Below are 24,659 nucleotides of genomic sequence, written 5' to 3' on the forward strand. Positions count from 1 at the left end.
TGGTCTCAATTCCATAGTCCGGAGCATCCACTTCCGTTGAGTGATCGGCTGGTTGAGTGGGCTGAGCTTAATAGATTGTCCGGACTTGCCATGACGGATGTGGTCGCTCATCTGTGGCCGGGAAGGCCCAAGCCGAAGAGTTATTTTGGCTTGTTGCAGCAATTCCTTGGGGCGGTGCCGCATATTGGGGCAATGAAGCGGTCGGCGTGTATAGAAGGTGCACGGATGGCCCTCGCCCGTGGTAAGACATACTGGGCGGAGATGGATGCCACCGCTGTTGCGTCCCGGGGTTCGGACAAAAGCCGATTCCCCACCGAGCACTATTTTGAGGAAGTCTTGCAGGGCGCTCGTTTGATAGAGTCGCAGTGCTCGAAAAATGTTATGTTTGAATGACATGTATGATTTCTGAGATCATGTTTATAAGACAACAACTTTTTATACTTGTGTGTTCAAGTACTGAACTATCTCCTGTGCGGCCGTATATGTATGTATAATCTGAAAGATGGCAGTCTTTGGCTTCAGCCCCCACACACATAGTGCGGGGGTGTTTGCAAATAGAAAAGCACTTTTTCACACTTAATCCAACGTCTTGGTCCTTTTAAGGAGGTGATAGCGTAGCAAACTAGGCAACCAGACTATAATGCTTTATCACTTTCACTTAGCCATAGGAGCTCGAATGTGGGGCTACTATATAGCCCCTAGCGGCACCGCGCTTCTCCGAACTTGGGGGGCGTATGTGCCTGACCGGGAAGCGGTCCTTCGTCAAAGCGGAGGAATTCTAAACATTCCAATGGTCGATCGAGTGGTTGACTAGCCTCTCACTATATCATGACAGTCAGTTTTCGGCTTTCTCTACTGAGGTGCTCGCCCGGCCGAACCGGGGCACAATCGCAGTAGTTCTCCTGGTGCCGCGTTAGCCGATGATACGGAACGTAAGGCAGCAAAACACAGGAGCCGGGCAAACCCAACATTTGACCAAAGACATGATTCGGAGCTGATGCATATAAGGCCTAACTCGAAATGCTGAACACTCCCTGAGGTGTTCGGTCTTTATGATGCCGGGCAGAACAATGCCCTAAGCCCCTAGTGTCCAGGTACAGGCGGGAACTTCTGACGCGGCCGATGCCAAAACGCCAGCCTCCTCCTCGGCTATGGTAGGAAACTGGGGGATGTGTATCAACAAGAGACAGTAAGAAAGGTTTACGCAGGGTCTTAATCTGAAAAGAATCCTTGCAATGGGTCCCTGCTGCACGTCTGCGCCTATGTCTCCGTTGTGCTGTATCCTGGGCGGGTGTAGCACGTGCTTCAGCTGTAAAAGAGAAGTACTTAGTTTCTAAGAAATATCGTGCAAAAGTTGTATTAATGTATAATTTGGCAAATAAAGAAAGTTGTGCTTTATTGGCTCTCATCATTTAGACGTGCGGTCCCTTATAAAGGGGGTATGCGGCTGGGAAGCCCCTTGTTTATTTACGCCGGACTTGCCTAACCGTGTCCGGGGTCTGAATGACCTGTGTTTAGGGGTCTTCACCTGCATGGTCAGAGTGGCTGTTAAAGCAGCCCCACGTTCTCCATGGTCAAGGAACACTCGGAGTTACTCTTTAATGAGATTATGCCGCGTGGACTGGGCATTGTAAGTATAAGAGATGTGTAGGGTGGTATTGCGTTAAAGCGGGCAAAAGCTTTGCGTCCCAATAGTGCTCGAAGGCCACTGTAAAATGGGCGATATGGAGAGTGAGCTTTCCGCGACGAAGGTTGTCAGATGAACCGAACACAACCTCTAGTGGTACCGAGCTCGTATGATTTGGCTTGAAGGCCTGGCGTCACTCCTTTGAAGGAAGTGCTGGTATGGTGAATTGCGGTAGGGTCTATCCCCATTCTACGGACGGTGTCCTAGTATGGCAGGGGCCGCACTGTGCTTTCGTGTTATCACATGAAGTGAGTTCACTATTTTGACTTCTAGTGGGAAAGTCTTCTGTTTTCCGGAGTGCTGCATTTGGGGTTCATCACTTTCGCTTGGTGTATCGATCCCCTTGTGTTCGGCGTTAAGTCGGCCGGACTGCTTGAAGACCCAACAATCTCTGTGGGTATGGTTTGCAGGCTTTCCGAAGGTACCATGTATTTGACATAGCCTGTCCAGGATCTTGTTTAGGTTGGATAGCTCGTCACTATTGTCCTTGAGGGGCAGTGTTTTGTTATTCGGCCGAGAGCTTTTGAATCCGGCGTTGACCGCCGTACTGTTTGGGCCATTTTCCTTATTCCGGCGCTGATCTTTTCTGCGTCGTGATTTCCCATTTCCATCCCTGACTTCGGATGTATTTGGGTCGCTGGTGCTGCATCTAGCCAGCCAGCTGTCTTCCCCCGCGCAAAAGCGGGTCATGAGGCTTGTTAGTGTGGCCATTGTTCTTGGTTTTTCCTGGCCGAGGTGTCTGGTGAGCCATTCGTCTCGGACGTTGTGTTTAAAGGCTGCTAAGGCTTCAGCGTCCGGACAGTCGACTATTTGGTTCTTTTTAGTGAGGAACCTGTTCTAGAATTTGCGTGCTGACTCTCCGGGCTGTTGAGTTATGTGACTTAAATCGTCTGCATCTGGAGGGCGGACATAAGTCCCTTGAAAATTTGCTCGAAACGCATCTTCAAGCTCTTCCCAACTTCCAATGATATTTTCTGGGAGGCTTTTAAGCCAATGCCGAGCTGGCCCTTTGAGCTTGAGGGGTAGGTATTTTATGGCATGGAGATCGTCTCCTCTGGCCATATGTATGTGTAGGATATAATCCTCAATCCAGACTCCGGAGTCTGTTGTTCCGTCATATGCCTCTATGTTTACGGGTTTGAATCCCGCTGGAAATCCATGATCAAGTACCTCATCGGTGAAACATAGTGGGTGTGCGGCGTCCCTGTATTTGGGTGTGCCGTTGTCTTCAAATGCTCGGCGGGTTATATTGCTTCCTGGAGTCTTATTTTTTGGCCCATAGATAGACCTGGCTGGGTCATCCTTTTTCCGAGGATCTTTAAGCTGATCGTGTGCCGGCTTGTGTGCGGTGCCCTTTGCTGCTCTTGGCCTGTCATCTGGTCATCTATCCGGCCAGGCGGCTTCTTTCTTTTTGGACTGCGGGGGCTCTAAGGCCTCCTCGTCAAATTCAGGCAACAGCTTTCGCTTTGGGTAGCTCTTTGTCTGGTGACTAGCACCATATTTATCTGCGGTGTTGAGTACTTTGCTCCATCTCATTCTGAGTGCGTCCTCCGCTGTTTTGAGCTTCCGCTTTTGCTTCTTCAAACTTCTTGCAGTGGCGACGAGCCTTTTATGAAGGTTCGTATGCTCTGGTGATGTGGGATCGTCTTCGCCGGGGATGTGTTGCTCGTCCAGTTCATCATGTTCGGATGTCTGCTTGGTGGCGTGTGCGTCGTCCACTGCTTCACCCTGCTCTAGGACCGGGTCCGTATGGGTGCCATTTTTATCGAGGCCGGTCTTCGGGCGGCGCTTGCGTCGCCGTTTTGGTTGTTTGTTGGGGGAGTTGTCCTTCGCCACGTCCCATTTTTCCTCATTGTCGTTTCCTTTTGGTGTATCCACCCTGTATACGTCGTGAGTTGGGGTGGCTTTCCAGTGCTCGGTAGGCGCTGGTTCTTGGTCGTCTCCGGCATCGTCGTCCATACCGTCGATGTCTTCAGAGTCGTAGTCTAGCATGTTGGTTAGATCATCGACAGTGGCTACCAAGTGGGCGGTGGGTGGGCTTTGAATTTCTTCGTCGTCCGCATCCCAACCGTCCTGGCCGCAGTCCGGCCAGGGCTCTCCTGATAATGAGAGATACCTTAGCGAACTTAGGATGTCGCCAAAAGGTGAGTGTTGAAAGATGTCCGAGGCAGTAAACTCCATGATCGGCGCCCAACCGGATTCGGTTGGTGGGGGCGCGGGAGGTTCGGAGTCCGGCCAGGAGTCCGGCACCTCGGAGCTTCGAGCTTCGTGAGGGACAAGATCAGTGTTTGGCTCTATCGCCGTAGAGATTGCAGCCCCCGAGGCGGTGTCTAGCCATCCGTCCTCTATCTGCGCAGCCGGCTGCGAATTGAAGATCGGAGCAGGCTCGAGTGCGGCCTCCAGGGTACTGTCCGTCTGTAGAGCTAAATCATGCCCGTCGTGACAGTGCGGCGCGCTTGGCTGTGGCTCGAATCCATCGAAGATCAAGTCCCCGCGGATGTCAGCCGTGAAGTTCAAACTTCCAAATCTGACCTGATGGCCCGGGGCGTAACTTTCGATCTGCTCTAGATGGCCAAGCGAATTGGTCCGCAGTGCAAAGCCGCCGAATACGAAGATCTATCCGGGGAGGAAGGTCTCACCCTGGACTGCGTCGTTGATGATGATCGAAGAAGCCATCGAGCCTATCGGCGACGACACAGAGGAACTCTCAATGAAAGCACCAATGTCAGTGTCAAGACCAGCGGATCTCGGGTAGGGGGTCCCGAACTGTGCGTCTAGGCGGATGGTAACAAGAGACAAGGGACACGATGTTTTACCCAGGTTCGGGCCCTCTTGATGGAGGTAAAACCCTACGTCTTGCTTGATTAATATTGATGATGTGTGTTAGAAGAGTAGATCTACCACGAGATCAAGGAGGCTAAACCCTAGAAGCTAGCCTATGGTATGATTGTTGTTCGTCCTAAGGACTAAAGCCATCCAATTTATATAGACACCAAAGAGGGCTAGGGTTACACAGAGTCGGTTACAATGGTAGGAGATCTACATATCCGTATCGCCAAGCTTGCCTTCCACACCAAGGAAAGTCCCATCCGGACACGGGACGAAGTCTTCAATCTTGTATCTTCATAGTCTTGGAGTCCGGCCGATGATGATAGTTCGGCTATCCGGACACCCCCTAGTCCAGGACTCCCTCAATATGCTTTGGCCATGATGGTCCGAGAGGACGCATGGTGACCAGAGGTCCCCGAGTGAATATCATTGAGGATCATTCGGCCTTCTTCTGGCGTGATACATTTCTAGCAGACTCTAGTTACACTTTCTTTGGACAACTGACCTTTTATCACAGTAAAGGCTTTAGATCGTTGGACAATCTGTCGACCCTCTTCTTCATCCTCTGGAAGTTCATTCCTAAGAATGTATGCAACATATGGCACTGTATAGTCGGGAGTGACGACCAAAACCTCCATGACTAAGTCGACCATGGCTGGGATTTCGAATTCAGTCGGATCTGTGGCACTCTTAAGTTGTGGGGGCTCTTTAGTGAAAGGATCTTCCTAAACTGAAGGTGAGTGAATATGCTCCAAAAACACGTTGCCGGGAATGGCCTCTCTCTTAGATCCGATCTTTGCCAATTCATCTACGGCTTGATTTTTCAGTCGGGGTATATGGTGAAGCTCCAACCCTTCAAACTTCTTTTCCAACTTTCTTACTGCATTGCAATAACCAGTCATGGCCGGGCTCATGACATCCCATTCTTTCATCACTTGATTAACCACCAAATCCGAGTCACCGTAGAGCATAAGACGACGGTCACCGAGTGAAATGGCGGTACGCAACCCGTACAAAAGTGCTTCATATTCAGCTTCATTGTTGGAAGAGTCAAAATGAATCTGGAGAACATAGCTAAGCTTGTCTCCACGGGGGGATACCAACACTACCCCAGCACCAAAACCATTCAACATCTTGGAGCCATCGAAGAACATGGTCCAATGCTCCTAATGAACTTGAGTCGGTAGTTGCTGCTCGATCCACTCGGCAAGGAAATTTGTGATTGCTTGGTACTTGATAGCTTTCATTGCCTCAAACTTGATATCCAATGGGAGGAGTTCAATCGCCCATTTTGCCACTCGACCAGTTGCATCTATGTTGTTCAGAATTTCAGATAACGGTGCGTCGCTGACGACTTTAATGGAATGATCGGAGAAATAGTGTGCAACCTTCTTCATGGTCATGTAGATTCCATAGACAAGCTTCTGATAATTTGGATATCTCTGCTTGGATGGAGTCAAAACTTCAGAGAGATAATACACTGGGCGCTGGACTTTATAAGCTTTTCCTTCCTCTTCTCGCTCGACCGTGAGTACTGTACTGACAATTTATCCAGTGGCTGCAATGTAAAGCAGTAAAGGCTCTTTGCTGATTGGCGTAGCAAGCACCGGCTAGGTGGAAAGCAGGGTTTTGAGCTCTGCAAATGCTGCTTCAGCTTCATCAGTCCACTCGAACTTATCAGATTTTTTCATCAATCGGTAAAGAGGCAAGGCCTTTTCACCGAGACGAGAGATGAATCGACTCAAGGCGGCCAAACAACCAGTAATCTTATGAACGTCATGCACATGCAGAGGGCGTTTCATTCGAAGGATGGTATCAACTTTTTACGGATTTGCATCGATCCCTCGCTCGAAAACGAGGAAACCGAGTAACTTTCCACCTGGAACTCCGAATGTGCACTTTGATGGATTAAGCTTGATATCATACCTTCTTAGGTTGGCAAAGGTTTCTGCGAGGTCGGTCAGTAGGTCGGAACCTTTACGAGACCTGACCACAATCTCATCCATGTATGCTTCCACATTCTGACTGATTTGAGTGAGCAAGCACTTCTGAATCATCCTCATGTGGCTCCGGCATTTTTAAGACCAAATGGCATGGTGACATAGCAAAAGCACCCAAATGGGGTGATGAAAGCCGTTTTTATTTCACCGGGACAATACAGTCGGAACTGATGATACCCGGAATATGCATCTAAAAAAGACAAGCGCTCACACCCCATAGTCGAGTCAAGAATTTGATCGATGTGGGGGAGAGGGAAATGATCTTTTCGAGCAGGCCCGATTGATATGCTTGAAATCGATGCACATACGAAGTGAATCGTCCTTCTTAGGGACCATGACTACATTGGCAAGCCACTTGGAGTGGTAGATCTCTCGGATGAACTATGCTGCTAGGAGCCGAGCCACTTCCTCGCCAATTGCCTTTCTCTTCTGCACAGCGGACTATCGAAGATGCTCTTTGATGGGTTTTATCTTGGGATCGACGTGCAAACGGTGTTCAGCCAGTTCTCTATGTACACCCGGCATGTTAGAAGGTTTCCATGCAAAGATGTCCCAGTTCTCACGGAGGAACTGGATGAGCGCTTCTTCCTATTTGCTGTCGAGTGTTGTTGAGATATGAGTCGGTGTGGCATTGGGATCGGTCGGGTGAATATGAATCAGCTTTGTTTCCCCAGACGACTAAAATGCGGAGTCCGTGGTAGGCCTCTTAGCTCGGAGTAAATCACTCGGATCTGCATTCTTCTGATATTCTTGAAATTCAACTGCTGCCATTTGTGCATCGACAATTTTGGAACCCTTTTGGAAGCATTCTTTCGCTTTTTGTCGATTGCCAGCAACTGTGATCACACCTCTGGGGCCAGGCATCTTCAACTTGAGGTACACGTAACATGGTCGAGCCATAAAATGTGCGTAGGCAAGCCTACCCAGAATGACATGATAAGAACTCTGGAAATCCACAACTTCAAAGGTCAACTTTTCCTTACGGTAATTCTTGGAATCACCGAAAACCACGTCAAGGGCGATCTGGCTGAATGATTCGGCTTTCTTTCCAGGGATAACGCCATGGAAACTCATATTGCTCTCGCTAAGTTTGGACATTGGAATGCCCATCCCCTTCAAGGTTTCAGCATAAAGGATATTTGGGCCACTACCACCATCCATTAGCACTTTGGTCAGTCAAGTGCCTTCGACCACTGGGTCGACTACCAATGCTTGCCTCCCAGGGGTGGCTATACGCGTAGGGTGATCAGACTGGTCGAATGTGATGGCTGTTTGAGACCATTTCAGGTATGTGGTCATCGTTGCCGGGGCGACCATATTCACTTCTCTGTTGATAACTTTCAACCGACTCTTGCTCTCAACATCGGTGAAAATCATTAGGGTGGAATTGACTTTGGGATAACCATCGCCTTCTTCTTCTTCCTCGTCTTTGTCCAACTCTTTCCCCTTCTCGCTGGGCTGATTCTCTCGGAACTTCTGGATCAGGAGTCGACATTGTCGAGTGGTGTGTTTAGGATAAATCAGATTGCCCTCTTCATCCTTCTTCATATGAATGTGACATGGAAAATCCAACACATCATTCCCCGCTTGATCCTTTAGCTTCTTAGGGGTCCAGGGGCCCTTAGGTTTTCCTTTAAACTTTCCATGAACCACTGCCGCAATTTCGCTGGGTGCTGCAGGCTCGGCCTTAAGTTTCTGTTTCCGATTGGAATTAATTCCGCCGGTGTCTTGGCCGACTGGTTTGCCCTTTATGCTGCGGAGTCGATCCTCTTCTTCTCCGTTAGCATATCGGGTGGCTATTTCCATCATCAGAGTCAAAGTCATATCCCCAGTCTGACCGAACTTCAGGACTAGTTCTCTGTATTTAATGCCTTCCTTGAAGGCACACACTGCTTGATGTTCAGATACATTCTCCACTGTGTGATGCAAAGTGGTCCACCTCTGAATGAAATCCCTTAGAGTCTCACTCGGTTTCTGCACACAATGCTGCAATTCTGTCAACCCCGCTGGCCGCTTGCAAGTGCCCTCAAAAGTTCTGACGAACACTCGGGCAAGCTCTTCCCAACTATATATACCGTCTGGTACTAACTAAGTCAACCATGCTCTGGCTGATCGTTCCAACATCAGAGGAAGATGCTTCATTGCCACTTCATCATTCTCGCCACCAATCTGCACAGCCACTCGGTAATCTTCAAGCCAAGTTTCAGGCTTGGCTCCCCAGTGAACTTGCCGACTCCAGTCGCCAACCTAAAGTTGGGAGGAATCACTGCAACCATGATGGCTCTGCTGAAACACTCTGGACCCGAAACATGAACTCTGTTGCCAGTCGGACGATCTCTGCCAAGGTCTTCCCTCTGCGCTCTGTTCCGGTCAACTAAACCTTGAACGAGAATAGATCTTGCATCAAAGCCTGGCTCTCTTGGGTCGACCAGTGCTCTACGTTCGCCGCTGTGAAGGCATCTGTCATCGTACTGCCGAGGCACATATGATGCACTCCTCAGAGGAAGTGTGGGCATTGGACGATGATTGTCGCGGTTGAGTCGGTGATCATACTGCCCACGGCCCTCATGCCGCAGGGGCGATCTTGGACTATGGGCCGACTGGACAGTATCCGCCACCAAGGATCTGCTATGAATCCTATTCCGCGACTGAGACACCGCTGTGTTCAGCTCTCCTGCTGCCCGGAGTAAGGCCCGAATATGCATCAAACCTCTGCCAGCCTCTGACTGGGAAGGTTGAATTGACTCTGCTATTTGGGCCATAGCTGTGAGATTTTGAATCGGAGTGCGGTATACCTTAGGTGGAGGCGGGAAAAGCTATCGCCGACTGGACTCGGGAATCCACTCCCGAGCATGCTCGTCGAGAGCGCATTGGAGGTTTTCCAGTCGAGTGTGCTCAGCCAAATTAGCCAGGCGCACCACTTCCAAGGCCCGAGCCTCGGGGGTTTCTCCAACGATGGGTGTGTGGAGTGCATCCATATTGTGGCGATGAAGTTCTTCCCTCTGCTGTGAAGAGAGAGGTTCGGGATGGTACACCTCGTGGACGTGCGACGGATCGCCGCCCCCATTCCCGCCGTCTTCATGGCAGAAACCAGGTGGACTACGTGGTCCGTCGACCATCAAGACTTCAGCCGCAGGGTTGCTGCTATTGCACTCGGATGCGGTCTCGACGGAGCCAGTCGACAAATCGAACAGGCCATAAAGAGTTTCGTCGGGCTCAATCGCCGCAACTTGATGGGTGGCCGAATGCCGAGCCACTGTGTGTTTCACCCACAGATGAAGCCGCGACCGACCGGATCGCTTGTGGTGGCGAACAGCGGGGAGAGAAGACACCATTGGAGCCGACCGATACTGGGTCACAGCTGCCGGAGAAGGACACCGCGAACGCACGCGCGAAAGTGCGTCACCCCTCGGACGGGGAGCACCTCAACGTCAAGGGGAGCTTCTTGAAGCCAAGCGGAGTCGTCGGCGATGAAAACGAGTGCGCCGAGACGGATCTCGCGCCCCTCAGCCAATCTACCATCGGAAACCATGATGATGGGGATCGGAAAAATTGCAACTTCACCAACAAGTCGCTAAGACACCTGCCCCACGGTGGGCGCCAACTGTCGTGGTTCTAAGACTGCCAGTAGAAAGGGGGGTAGGTATGGAGAGGCAAGATCTCAGCTATGGTGAAGATGTACGCGCAAGATTTACGAGTTTAGGCCCTTCTCAGAGGAAGTAATAGCCCTACGTCTCGGTGCCCGGAGGCAGTCAACTGGATTATATGTGTGTGATGTAACAGGGGGTGCGAACCCTTGTCCCAGAGGAGGGGGGGGTGGCTTATATAGAGTGTGCCAGGACCCCAGCTCCCCTCCATTACAGAGGGTTGAATGTTCATTAAGGAGGGACGTTACTGATAACGCCAGCTTTAAGTACAATTAATGCCTATAAAGACTACAAAGTGAACGTCCGACCGTTGTAGTCCTGTCTGGCTCTTGGTCTTCATAGGTCGAGTGATCTTCATAAAATTGGGGTACCCGAGTGATATGGTGGTCGAGTGACTGACACTCGACGTCTTCCTTGGGTACTTCCCGTTATCTCTTGAGCTTCTTTGCTTCTAGGGTAGTGACCATGGGTGGGGCTCCTAGGTCAGGCCTGTGAACCCTAGGTCTATATCCTCATCACCCGCCTCCTTCGTTGCCGAGCTGCCTCCCATTTTTTCCGGTGACTCTGCCAGCTGCCGGCGCCTCCACATCCGCCCAGTGACGCCGCCCACTCCCACGTCGCCCACCACTGCCATCTTGCCGCTAGGGAGCCGACTGCTTCCCACCCCCACGCCTCCCACCACCCAGCCGCCCCTGACCAAGAAGCCGCCTCGTCGCCCAGCCAGATCTTCACCGGCACGCTCGTCGGACGTCTGCCCACTCGTCGGACACTGGCAGGGCAGCTAGCTGGTCCGTGCGCACCATGACTCCCTTCGCCGGCCGTCTCCTTCATCGACGCCCGCAAGCTGTTCGATAGTTTGCCAAGGTACAAAATGGACTCTGTGCTCGTCCTCGAGTAGGTAAATAATAAAAACAGAATTTTTAATGTGGAATGCTACCTAGCATATTTCTCAATGTAATTTTCTTTATTGTGGCATGAATGTTAAGATTCAAAAGATTCAAGATAAAAGTTTAATATTGACATAAAAATAGTAATACCTCAAGCATACTAACAAAGTAATCATGTCTTATCAAAATAACATAGCCAAAGAAAGCTTATCCCTATAAAATCATATAGTTTGGCCATGCTTCATTTTCGTCACACAAAATACTCCCATCATGCACAACCCCGGTTTCAGCCAAACAATTGGTTCATACTTTTTAACGCGCTTCAGCCTTTTCAACCCTCCCGCAATACATGAGTGTAAGCCATGGACATAGCACTATGGGTGTAGTAGAGTATGATGATAGGGATTATGTGAGAAAACAAAAAAAGGAGAAAGTCTCACATTGACGCGGCTAATCAACGGGCTATGAAGATGCCCATCAATTGATGTCAATACGAGGAGTAGGGATTGCCATGCAACAGATGCACTAGAGCTATAAATGTATGAAAGCTCATCAAAAGAAACTAAGTGGTTGCGCATCCAACTTGCTTGCTCACGAAGACCTAGGGCATTTTGAGGAAGCCCATCATTGGAATATACAAGCCAAGTTCTAATAATGAAAAATTCCCACTAGTATATGAAAGTGACAACATAGGAGACTCTCTATCATGAAGATCATGGTGCTACTTTGAAGCACAAGTGTGGTAAAAGGATAGTAACATTGTCCCTTCTCTCTTTTTCTCTCATTTTTTCTTTTTTTATTTGGGCTTCTTTGGCCTCTTTTTTTTTATTTGGGCTTCTTTGGCCTCTTTTATTTTTCATAAAGTCTGGAGTCTCATCCCGACTCATGGGGGAATCATTGCTTCCATCATCCTTTCCTCACATGAGATAATGCTCTAATAATGAAGATCATCACACTTCTATTTATTTACAACTCAAGAATTACAACTCAATACTTAGGACAAAAAAATGAGACTCTATATGAATGCCTCCGGCAATGTACCGGGATATGCAATGAATCAAGAGCGACATGTATGAAAGAATTATAAAGGTGGCTTTGCCACAAATACGACGTTAACTACATGATCATGCAAAAGCGATATGACAATGATGGAGCATGTCATAATAAACGGAACAGTGGAAAGTTGCATGGCAATATATCTCGGAATGGCTATGGAAATGCCATAATAGGTAGGTATGGTGGCTGTTTTGAGGAAGATATAAGGAGGTTTATGTGTGATAGAGCGTATCGTATCACGGGGTTTGGATGCACCGGCGAAGTTTGCACCAACTCTCAAGGTGAGAAAGGGCAATGCACGGTACCGTAGAGGCTAGCAAATGGCAGAAGGGTAAGAGTGCGTATAATCCATGGACTCACATTAGTCATAAAGAACTCATATACTTATTGCAAAAGTTTATTAGCCGTCGAAGCAAAATACTAATATGCATGCTCCTAGGGGAAGGGTTGGTAGGAGTTAGCCATCACGCGATCCCGACCTCCACTCATAAGGAAGGCTATCAAAGAACACCCCATGCTTCAAATTTGTCACACAACGTTCACCATACATGCATGCTAAGGGACTTGCCAACTTTAACACAAGTATTTATCAATTTCATAATTACCCAACTAGCATGACTCTAACATTACCACCTTTATATCTCAAAACAGTTATCAAGTATCAAATTTGTCATAGTATTTAATGCACTCTATATGGTAGTTTTTAGGAACAATTGTATTGGTGCCCTTAGTTGGGTCACGCTCGACTGATTTGCCCCTAGTTTTTCAACAATTGCGGTTTTGCCCAGCTCACTTCACTGGCCTTGTGTTTTTGCCCTTCCGGGGCGGTTCCGACCAATGAGTAGTCACCACGTGGCGAACCGTGATTGGTCAGAACCGCCCTGGAAGGGCAAAAACACAAGGCGAGTGAAGTGAGCTGGGCAAAACCACAATTGTTGGAAAACTAGGGGCAAATCAGTCGAGCGTGACCCAACTAGGGGCACGAATGCAAAAATCTCTAGTTTTTATTATACCTATCTTGGATGCCCATCATATTAGGACTAATTTTATAACCAAAGCAAATTACCATGCTGTTCTAAAAGACTCTCGAAATTATATAAGTGAAGCATGAGAGATCAATAATTTGTATAAAATAAAACCACCACCGTGTTCTAAAAAGATATAAGTGGAGTACTAGAGCAAAATTATCTAGGTCAAAAGATATAAGTGAAGCACATAGAGTATTCTAATAAATTCTGATTCATGTGTGTCTCTCCCAAAAGGTGTGTACATCAAGGATGATTGTGGTAAACTAAAAAGCAAAGACTCAAATCATACAAGAAGCTCCAAGCAAAACACATATCATGTGGTGAATAAAAATATATCATCAAGTAAAGTTACCGATGGACGAAGACGAAAGAGGGGATGCCTTCCGGGGCATCCCCAAGCTTAGGCTTTTGGTTGTCCTTGAATTTTACCTTGGGGTGCCTTGGGCATCCCCAAGCTTAGGCTCTTGCTACTCCTTATTCCATAATCCATCAAATCTTTACCCAAAACTTGAAAACTCCACAACACAAAACTCAATAGAAAATCTCATGAGCTCCGTTAGTGCAAGAAAACAAACCACCACTTTAAGGTACTGTAATGAACACATTATTTATTTATATTGGTGTTAAACCAACTGTATTCCAACTTCTCTATGGTTCATACCCCCCGATACTAGCCATAGATTCATCAAAATAAGCAAACAACACACGAAAAACAGAATCTGTCAAAAATAGAACAGTCTGTAGTAATCTGTAACTTTCGAATACTTTTGTAACTCCAAAAATTCTGAAATAAATTGGTGGATGTGAGGAATTTTTCTATTAATCATCTACAAAAAGAATCAAACTAAAAGCACTCTCCAGTAAAAAAAATGGCATCTAATCTCGTGAGCGCTAAAGTTTCTGTTTTTTACAACAAGATCAAATTAACTATCACCCAAGATGATCCTATAGGTCTTACTTGGCACAAATACTAATTAAAAAATAAAACCACATCTAACCAGAGGCTAGATGAATTATTTATTGCTAAACAGGAACAAAAAGTAAACAACAAAAATAAAATAAACCAGAGGCTACATGCGCACCTCTACTACGACACATGCGCGCCTCAACATCGACAAGTATGTACATACACGTTCGCGACCAGAATGACAACGCTACATACGCTTCGACCATGTGGGTCCCGACTGTTAGGAACTTCCTTGCGTGCGAGGATGTAGATGGTGGGTCCCAGCAGTCAGGGGGCGAATCATTTGTTTTTGCCCGGACGCACTTCCTTGCGTGCGAAGATGTAGCTGGTGGGTCCCAGTAGTCAGGGGGAAACGTTTTTTTTGCGAAATAAGGTGGCCCGTCCGGTGGGTCCCTGCTGTCAGGTGGAGGATTATTTATTTTGCGCGTAATAAGGAGGCACTTCCTTGCGGTCGTCGTGGACCCAGCTGTCAGCCACTCCACGTACAGTACTCTTCCGATGGAAGACGTTCCTTGACCACGTTGACCGCACCGCGCTGAGAGCACCAAGGTGGTGGACGACGGTGAGGCCTAGGAAGGGGACGGCGCGGAGCCGGGGAAGACGCGACAGTGGAAGCCCGCGCGGAGATAAGTACGAGGGTTCGCTAGTTTGGCTGCGGTGTGAGGTTGCCGTCGCCGCAGGGCCTGGCCAGCCGTAGGGGGCGGTGAGGCCTCCGCAGCAGCACAACCGACCATGGGAGGCAGGAGTATGCGGCACGACCGACGCTGGTTTGGGCAGCTGAAGCAAGAAGACCAGAGGTTGAAGAAGCACTATGGTCGTTGGATGGACATCGTACGGCCACTGCAGCTAGAATCGTTCATATTGACTAAGTTAACAAAGCCCTCCATCCCCTTCAACTTAGTAGGCCCACAAGTCAGCCTCCCACCAAGGTGGGTCCCAGCTAGCAGGGGGAGTATTCATTTTTTTGTGCGTAATAAGGAGGCACTTCCGGTGGGTCTGAGCTGATAGCTGGGGGAACATTTTTTCGTGAAATATGGTGGCCCGTCCAGTGGGTCCCAGTAGTCAGGGGGAAACATTTTTTTGTGAAATAAGGTGGCCCGTCCGGTGAGTCCCTACTGTCAGGTGGGGGAATAATTATTTTGCGTGTAATAAGGAGGCACTTCCTTGCGACGCCGTGGACCCAGCTGTCAGCCTCTCCACGTAAGAGTACTCTTCCAATGGAAGTCATTCCTTGACCACGTTGACCGCGCCACGCCGAGAGCACCAAGGCGGTGGACGACGGTGAGCCCTAGGAAGGGGACGACACGGAGCCGGGGAAGACGCGGCAGTGAAAGCCTGTGCGGAGAGGAGTATGAGGGTTTAATGGTTCGGCTGCGGTGTGATGCTGCCGTCGCCGCAGAGCCCGGCCAGCCATAGGGGGCGGTGAGGCCTCCGCAGCAGCACAACCGGCCATGGGAGGCAGGAGCATGCGGCACGACCGGTGCTGCTTTGGGCGGCTGAAGCAAGAAGACCAAAGGTTGAAGAAGCACTATGACCGTTGGATGGACATCGTACAGTCACTGGAGCTAAAATCGTTCATATTGACTAAGTTGACAAAGCCCTCCGTCCCCGTCAACTTAGTAGGCCCACTAGTCATCCTCCCACCAAGGTGGGTCCTAGCTAGCAGGGGGAGTATTCATTGTTTTGTGCGTAATAAGGAGGCACTTCCGATGGGTCCGAGATGACATTGGGGGGAATGTTTTTTCTTCACAAAATACGGTGGCCCATCCGGTGGGTCCCAGTAGTCAGTGGGGAAACGTTTTTTCACGAAATACGGTGGCTCGTCTGGTGGGTTCTTACTATTAGGTGGAGGAATAATTATTTTCCATGTAATAAGGAGGCACTTCCTTGCGGCTGCCATGGACCCAACTGTCAGCCTCTCCATGTACAGTATTCTTCCGATGGAAGTCGGTCGTTGACCACATTGACCACGCCGCACCGAGAGCACCATGACGGTGGACGATGGTGAGGCCTATGAAGGGGATGACACGGAGCCGGGGAAGATGCGGCAATGGATGCCCACGCGGAGAGGAGTACGAGGGTTCACTGGTTCGGCTGTGGTGTGAGGCTGCCGTCGATGCAGAATAACAGGGGGTGTGGATGAGTGGAGGGATGGCTTGGCTAACGATGGGAGTAGTATGGGGGCGGTGAGGACTCCGCGGCAGCACAGCTGGCCATGGGAGGCAGGAGCAGGCGGCACGACCGGCGCTGCTTTGGGCGGCTGGAGCAAGAAGGCCAGAGGTTGAAGAAGCACTATGGCCGTTGGATGGACATCGTACGGTCACTGGAGCTAGAATCGTTCATATTAACTAAGTTGACAAGGCCCTCCGTCCCCATCAACTTAGTAGGCCCACAAGTCAGCCACCCACTATGGTGGGTCCCAGCTAACAGGGGGTTATTCATTTTTTTGTGCGTAATAAGGAGGCACTTCCTTGCGTGCGAAGATATAACTGGTGGGTCCGACCTGTTAGCGGGGGACATGTTTTTTTTCATGAAATACAGAGGCCCTTCCCGTGGGTCCTAGCTGTCGGGTGGAGGAATCATTATTTTGCGCGTAATAAGTAGGCATTTCCTTGCGTGCGGCCGTAGACCCAGCTGTCAGCCTCTCCACATACAGTCCACTTCCGATGGATGTCGTTCATTGACCATGTTGACCAGGCCACGCCGAGAGCACCAGGGCAGTGGACGACGACGAGGCCTAGGAAGGGAACGACACGGAGCCAGGGAAGACTTGGCAATTGTTTCCCACGCAGAGTAGTACGAGGGTTTACTGGTTCATCTGCCGTCCCCAGAGAATAACAATAGGTGTGGGTGAGTAGAGGGATGGCTAAGCCAGCGATGGGAGTATGATGGGAGGTGAGGCCTGTGCGGCAGCATAGCCGGCCGCGGGAGGAGGGAGCAGGCAGTCCCGCCGGCGCTGGTTTGAGCGGCTAGAGCTGGAAGAGCAGAGATTGAAGAAGCACGACAGCCGTTGGATGGACATCCAACAGTCTTTGCTCTCATGTCTTGACTAAGTTGACAAGGCGTTGCGTGTGCATCAACCTTTTTTTAGGGAAGCATACGCGTCAACCTACAGTAGGCGCACAAGTCAGCCTCAAATCTGTGGAAAACAGCATACAACCCATCTGCCATTATTTCTAATAATGTACAACTCATTTGCTAATTCTTAAGAATTTTTTTGGAGCCCATCTTCTTTTTGTTAGCATTACACCCCATATTGTGGCCACGGTTAAAAAGTATACGAAATTTTGCATATTTCGGTGCAGTTAACTGTTTTTAATCCTGAAATATCGATTCACATTCAAACTTTTATGAAAAATAATTTACATAAATATAAAATCCAAATAATTGTCCACGCATAAAAATCAATGGAATTTAAAATCTTGGAATGAAAAAATGAAACTAATTCCCGGTTTGATGTGTTTTAAAAATGTACAGCCCATTTCTGGGCAAACCGAATGAAACTCTCCTCGTCTTGAAAGATCTGCAGCCCAGCAGGGCTGATAAAGCAAGTAGGCCTCGTTTGGGTATTTCTTAAAAAATAGAACTGGGCTAGCCATTTTCAGCAAGAAAAAAACACAACTAGGCTCATGATGCGGTAAACATAAATAAAACCCTGGCTAGGGCCACAACCCTCGCACAACCCCATTGTTACCCTGATCTGTCACTAAAACTAGTATAAATAACAACTGCTTGTTCTTGGAAAAAAAACTGCATGACCTGCTGGGTCCCTGGTGTCAGCCGCTCGTAGTGTAATTCTCTTGTTTATTGACTACGTTGACAATGACGTGAGTCCAGATGTCCAACCATTAGGAGGAACCATATTTTTGGGCTTGTAATATAGAGGCACTTGCTTGCGTACTGCCATGACACTGATGGGTCCCTACTGTCATCCTCTCCACATACAGTCATCTCCTTATTCCTCTCGGTTGTTGATGACATTGATAAAGCAAGAGGGCGGCGCACCGCGCACGGCGAGCGAACGAGGGCCGCAAGGCAGAGGACGACGACGAGGCCTCGGACGGAACGAACAGGAGCCGTGGAAGATGCGCCAGTCCAGTCACAGGCAAAGGGGAGTACGGGGGTTGACTGGTTTGGGTGCGGGTGCATGTTGGGGCTGACGTCGCCGGAGAATAACAAGACGTGTGGGGGAATAGAGGGAGGGACTGGCCAACGTTGGAGGGTACGTGCGGTAGGGCAGCGGAGGTGCAGCCAGCCATGGGAGGCGGGAGCAGGCGGAGCCGACGGGGTGGTTTGGTTTGGGCGGCTGGAGGAAGAAGAAGACACGAGATAGAAGATACACGACAAATGTTGGATGTCAATCCAACGGTTGGTAGGCAGAATCGTTTGTTGATTGGCTAGTAAGTCGACACCACCTTGGATAGGCTATTTCCTCGTGGGTCCCAAATGTCAGAATCCAAATCTGTCATGGTCATGCAGCCTTTCCTATGAAAATTTACAGCCCATTTGATGTGCTAGTTTGAAATAAGTTTGTGGGTGCTGGTGGGGGCTAATCACTTGGCTTCTGTAATGCACAGTGAGCTCAAGTAGCCGGCGAGAGTGATGTTATTTCCCTTGGTTGGGATTTGTTACAATATTTCACTCTAAATTAAACTAATGGCAAGCCATTTGCCTTGTTTCAAAGAAAATATGACAGTCACAGCCGAGTTGAAAAGGGCAAGAACATCTAACTCCAGCTTACAAACTGTACAAAAGCACGAGGGTTAATTGTTCATCAGGTTTACAAAAAAAACAGGCTGAAAAGGGCAACAACATCTAACTCCAGCACTGTTTTCGGCAGTCAGAGTCAAATGGATCGGTCAGGTCCATAGAATGAACATCCTGGGTCGTAAAATTTACTGGATTATGACCACAATATGTTGTCAATAGAAGCCCGACACGTTTAGAAGCTCTTTTGCCGACCTGAAACTCCTTTTTTTGCTCTTCGACATACCCATCCGTCAAAACCATGCTGCTGATAAACTTAAGCCTGATGGACAATAGTAACCTCACATTCAGCAGGAAGAATGTGAAAAATCTAGTGTTTGCACGGTTGGCTACATATCGTTCTAGCGTTATTGTCTTCAATCGAATCTCATGAGAAGTGAGAAAATCCCGATGCTTACGAATCCACCGATTGGTTATAACATTCTTACCCCGTCCTGTTGCCTAAATAGACATGAAGATTGAAAACAGTTAAGGTCTAAAAAAAGAGTGTCGAAAGAGCAACAGCTGAATGGTTAACTCTAGTACACTATATGCGGGCTTCCAATGTGCGTGAAGTTATCACCTTTATATACAACCTCTCCAGACATGGAAAGCATTGCAGCAAGTCAGTAATCTTGTTCAGATCAAAACTATTCATTTGGATATATAAGATCTTGACAGATTCCAACACCATTGATAGGCCATCCATGGAGAAACTCTTCATTGAGCATAGAACATAATATTAGTACAAAATGTGTACTCCAAGATGATATATAACTTATGCGCAGAAATTTAAAATGCAGCTTGTGGTTACAAGTGTAGATGATAATATAAAGTACCTGAAGAACTGTGGAGCCAAACACCATATTCAAATGAGCATAGAGATCATGTATTACACCCAAGGTCTCCAGTTTAGGCGCAGAGAGGACGGTTATTTGCAACGGTGAATAACTAGAATCAAGGATCGACCTTTGAAGTGAAGGGGCATCTTGGATGATGAGCTGCCTTCCGTCAAAAGAAATTCCAATTCTTACAAGGTTAGGCGACTTTATTTGGAGACAACCGATTCTAAGTGTGAAAACAAGCACCAAGCACTCCAGGGCAGGGCAACTGGAGTGGATGATGCTGTGCAATGAGGCCTCCGATATACGAACCCGCACAAGTGAAAGTTTCTTGAGAAATGGGAGTTGAAGGATTAGTACCAGATTGTCTGGTAGGTAGCACAGCGCAAAGATGGCGGTGTGGAGAGAGGAGGAAAACTGCGAGATGGACATCAGTGCTGAGGGCACAAGTACATGGCGTTCGGTATGTGGTATGTGATTGCTAGGGGAATAGTAGAACTCAAGCAGCTGTAGTTCTGTGAATTCACAGGATTTCAGCCAGGCGTCCACCATGTAGGGCATGGTATGCTTGCTCAGGTAGCATGACGAGATGCAGAGGCTTTGAACGGAGCCCTGGTGGGAGGAGATGATGGATTTGGGGATTTCAAAGTCACTGAAGAGATATAGCTTACGACAATCAAGATTAAGGGGCATGGCGCGCCATAGAGGGCGCCACCTAATTGAGAGGACTTTGGAGCGGCAGCAATCCTTGGTGGGGAGAAGCGAGATGATCTCCCCAAGCATAGCGTCCAGGAGATTGCTGATGCGGTCCACCCGAGATTCTACGGGTTCCTGGGATCCGGTGGGGGCGGGGTCGCCGCTTCTCCCCGCGCTGCCGGGTGCGGGATCTACAACAGGCGTCGCCGCTGGTGGGAGCCTCATCTTCTTGGCGCTGGGGTTAGCCGACTCCATTTTTCCTTGAGGGCGTCGCGTCGCGCTCACGAATTTGAGCAGAGTAACGAATGACGAGCCTAGTTGTAGTGCGAGTGAAGAAGAAGGGGAGCTGGGGTTTTTCTATAGTAGTGAGGAAGAAGGGGAGCTAGGGTTTTCTGTAGGAGTGAGGTGAGGAATTTGGGGGTACGAGTGGAGCGAGCTGACGTGAGGTGGTTGGGAGTGAGGAGGAAGAAGAGCACCCAGGTTTTTTGGGGGGCGGTGTGCTGGGTGTGGGTAGCGCCTCTCATTCAGTAAATATATGGGCTTTTGAATTGATTTTACTATTCACTAGGGAGGATGGGCTGTTTTGTCTTGGGCCCAGAGAAACAATTACTAATAGTATAGTGGAGACACTCTACAGCAACCCAGAAAAACAATTACTACTAGTATAGTGGATACAATACCTCTTCTGGCTGCTCCTAGGTCACCGAAACATCTCCCTCTACTGAACGCCGTTATACTTTTGTTCACCGACATGCGGGCCATGCAGCGCGCGGGCCCAAATGCCATCCACCAAATTAGAAGGCGGTATGCAGGCGGAGAGTCACCCCGGTCGTAGCGCGGCAATAACGAGCCGTCGTATCACAAAACCCCACCTCCCCGCAGTCTAAGTTTGACGGACGAAGCAACCATCATTTCACTCTTTGCTGAATCCCCTTCTCCCTCACCGTCTTCAAGAACGGCAACACTCGCATCTGCAACTGTTCTTCTCTCCCAATGAAGGGAAGGTAAGCAGATCCGTGGTGTTGGTATATTTTTGTTCAGAGAAAAAAAAGAACTTTTGCAAAGCAGTAACCGATCCTCACTCTCTTTTTTGTTTCATTGTCATTGCGATTGTGTTTTCCTTTTAGTGGTCTCCTAGTATTAGCCAGTTTCATGATGGACCAAGGAGAACGAGGCAAAGATCTGCCGATATTGGAGCAGACGCGGGAGGCTGATCCTCACGAGACAGAGAGCTCCAAGAAGATGGAGGCAGCCACCGAGCCGACCCCAGATATGCTCACAGCCACTACCGAGATGGTCAACTCCCCGTTTGAGGTTACAGCCCCCATGGCACTGCAGGAGCAGTTTCCCCCCTTCGAGGATGTGTCCCCCCCCCACTGAGCTGCCCAAGGTTATTTTCTTCTTTGCAGATCTTGATTGTAGTTTTTCATCTAAGTATGTGGTGATGAATAATGCAAAATTTTATTCGCTTCGATGCCATGCTATACATAGTGGTTTAAATAACTTGTGTTTCTTATACTGGAATGTAATTCAGAATTTGTTTCTGTTTCAATTAGAGCCCTGATGCAACAAGGAGTGTGTGGTTGTACATGTCACTCGCTATGATGCGGATGACCTGAATATACGCACTGGCAAAACAGAGTTCTTAGGCTATTGGATCCTGCAAGCCATTTGCTCTTATACCAATGTCGAGTTGTATTCCAGACTCACTGTTGTCAGGCATGTTGTCCAGGTTGTACTGAAGCACAAGAAGTTCAAAGCTACTCATTCATTTGTGAGGCATACTGTTATTGTCAAGCTTACGCAGGAAGATGACGTGTCATGCCTCCACAAACAAGTTTATGAGTGGCAAGGCCACAATGTTGTCTTCATGAAGGTTCACATGATTGAGCTGCTGCCGGACATCCTCGATGATGTTCATGGCAAGGTCCGTCTTGTGTCCAGCCCAAATTAGATTGAGGCATGAAATCGTTGCCCCAGCTAGTGTTTAGTAGTAGTTTGGATTGTGTCTAATTATCCGAACCTTGCTTGTTATCGAGCCCTCTAGGGCTAGTACTCTATTTGAATCCGTCTATGGGAACTGCTGCTACTTTTGTGTGCCCGTGCATCATGTGAGAACCATCGTAATTGTTGCCGTAACAGATGCGCCCTCACTAGTTTTTTCATGAATATGGCATGGTACGACATAAGTTGTCACGGTTTATCATACGAGCAGTGTGTGTTTTGATGAAATAGAGTACTCGTTCGAGAACTGTGCACTGACGTATACATAAGTACTTGTAAACACTGTTGGTGCTACCCCACTTGTAACCAGTTGGGCAAAACACGGCACATTCGCTCAGCTCGCTTCAACACTAGGATATAGACCAGCTAACAATCAACAATCTGATGTCTACATATAAGCAACTATGTATCTTGTTACAGTGGTTAATGTAGTTAACTGAGGCCACAATGTAAATTCCAAATGTTCACACGCTAGTCCAGCGTTCATGTGGAACACTCACATTAAACTTGGCTTCATAAAAAACTTGAAAAGCATAAGTTATGCAAATTTATACATCTCAATGATTCATAGAACATAAAAAACATATACTAGTTCACAACAAAAGACAAAGCTGTGAGAAGGTTTACGAATCAAGAAATAACAAGCAAGGCTTCTCTGAGCAAAGGGCCTCCCGACAGGCTTAAATTTCCTAGAGTTCACTCTGATTTTTTCTTGATGCCACCATCCAGGGTTAGGTTCTTTCATTCCAGAATAACCAATTATAATTGTGTTCTCAGCTGGAATGCTGAGCTGAACCATGCATTGTACTGAGCAGATGAAATTCTTGTGCATTCCACTAAATTTAAGCACCGCTATTTGCAGAAATAAGCAGACCACAATGCCTCTTGTCTGTGCACCTATCCAAAAAACCACCCTGCAGTCGTGCCAGCTAGTCCTCGGTCCATGGATGAACTGGTCGAAAGTGCATTCCGGACTAGGATGCAGTTGTTTTCGCTTGTTCGTGCACTGCAATCAGGAAGTAAAATGTACAAATCAGCTTCTTTTAGATTGCGTTGGTCATTCTACCTGGTTACTACCAATGTAGGAATACCTTGAACACTAGAGGTTAGAGGACGGCAGCTAGGAATAGCCATCTCATTTTGTGCAGTTGTACTAAAACTGAGGTTGTGTAGTTTTGATTGCGTAGACAAGAAACAATATGGAGACAAACATCCCTGTTTGCGCAAATATGAAATACAATTATTTAAATAGTGACAGATATTTGCAGTGTCGTATGATTAACAGCAGCATCTATTGTGTTATAATTGGCACTAGATTGAGAGTATGAAAGTGTCCTTAAGTAAGTAGCATCACATCACATCAACACTGCCACTAGATTAACATGCAGAACAATAGCATTAGTATTACTGTCATGAGAGTAGCACATGGTCAGTAAATGTGCAATCAAATTTGTGCAGTTCCACTGGGATGAAGCAATGTTAGCGGTGTGAGATTAAAGTGTAACTACAAAAACACAATTCATGGGAAATAAATCAAGATGGAAGCACTTCATAAAATGGTGGTGGCATTGCTTCATTTTATCGATGACACTAGACCATTACATATAGTGACCTTAGGTGGCAATTCTTAATTCTTCATGTGATTTTACATTAACGGTAGCGATATGGGCGTAGGGACAACAAGGGCATAAAGTGGTGAGGTAGATGTGGCCGTCGAGAGTGGCAAACACTCAGGCAGCATGTCTGCATTTGTCCCATTTTTTATCTCCTCGGCGACATTTTCCTATGTGAGCACAAGAAATCTAGACCTACTCATTCTCATTTGCGTTGTTCCCCAACACCCGTCACTTTCTTTCCTTTTTCAACAAAGAGATAGGTCCACTTCCCCCCACCCTTCGCCATCCACCATGCTTTCTTCGTCTTTTCAACCAAGAGACTGGTTGGGTAGCTAGTATCTACTACTTTCCCCCGTTTCCTCTTAGAACCAAGTCCTAGATTCATGCTACAACTTTCCCAGTTTCTTCCCTATTTGAACCAACTCTTAGAGTCAACTGTATGAACTAGATTTACCTCTAATAATAGTAAAAGTATAGGTGGCTTTGGAATAGCGGATGGAAGTAGAAAAACATCCACACGAAGCCAAGTGGGGAGCTGGGGCAGTAAGGCAGGTTTTGAAGGAATATACACCTGAGGGTCATCGACATGTGGCAAAGACAGCGTCGGGAGGCCGCACCTTGGCCACAATACCACAGGGAGGAAGTAGGGGTTGG

This window comes from Triticum aestivum, chromosome 4B, assembly GCF_018294505.1.
Source record: "Triticum aestivum cultivar Chinese Spring chromosome 4B, IWGSC CS RefSeq v2.1, whole genome shotgun sequence".
NCBI lineage: Eukaryota > Viridiplantae > Streptophyta > Magnoliopsida > Poales > Poaceae > Triticum > Triticum aestivum.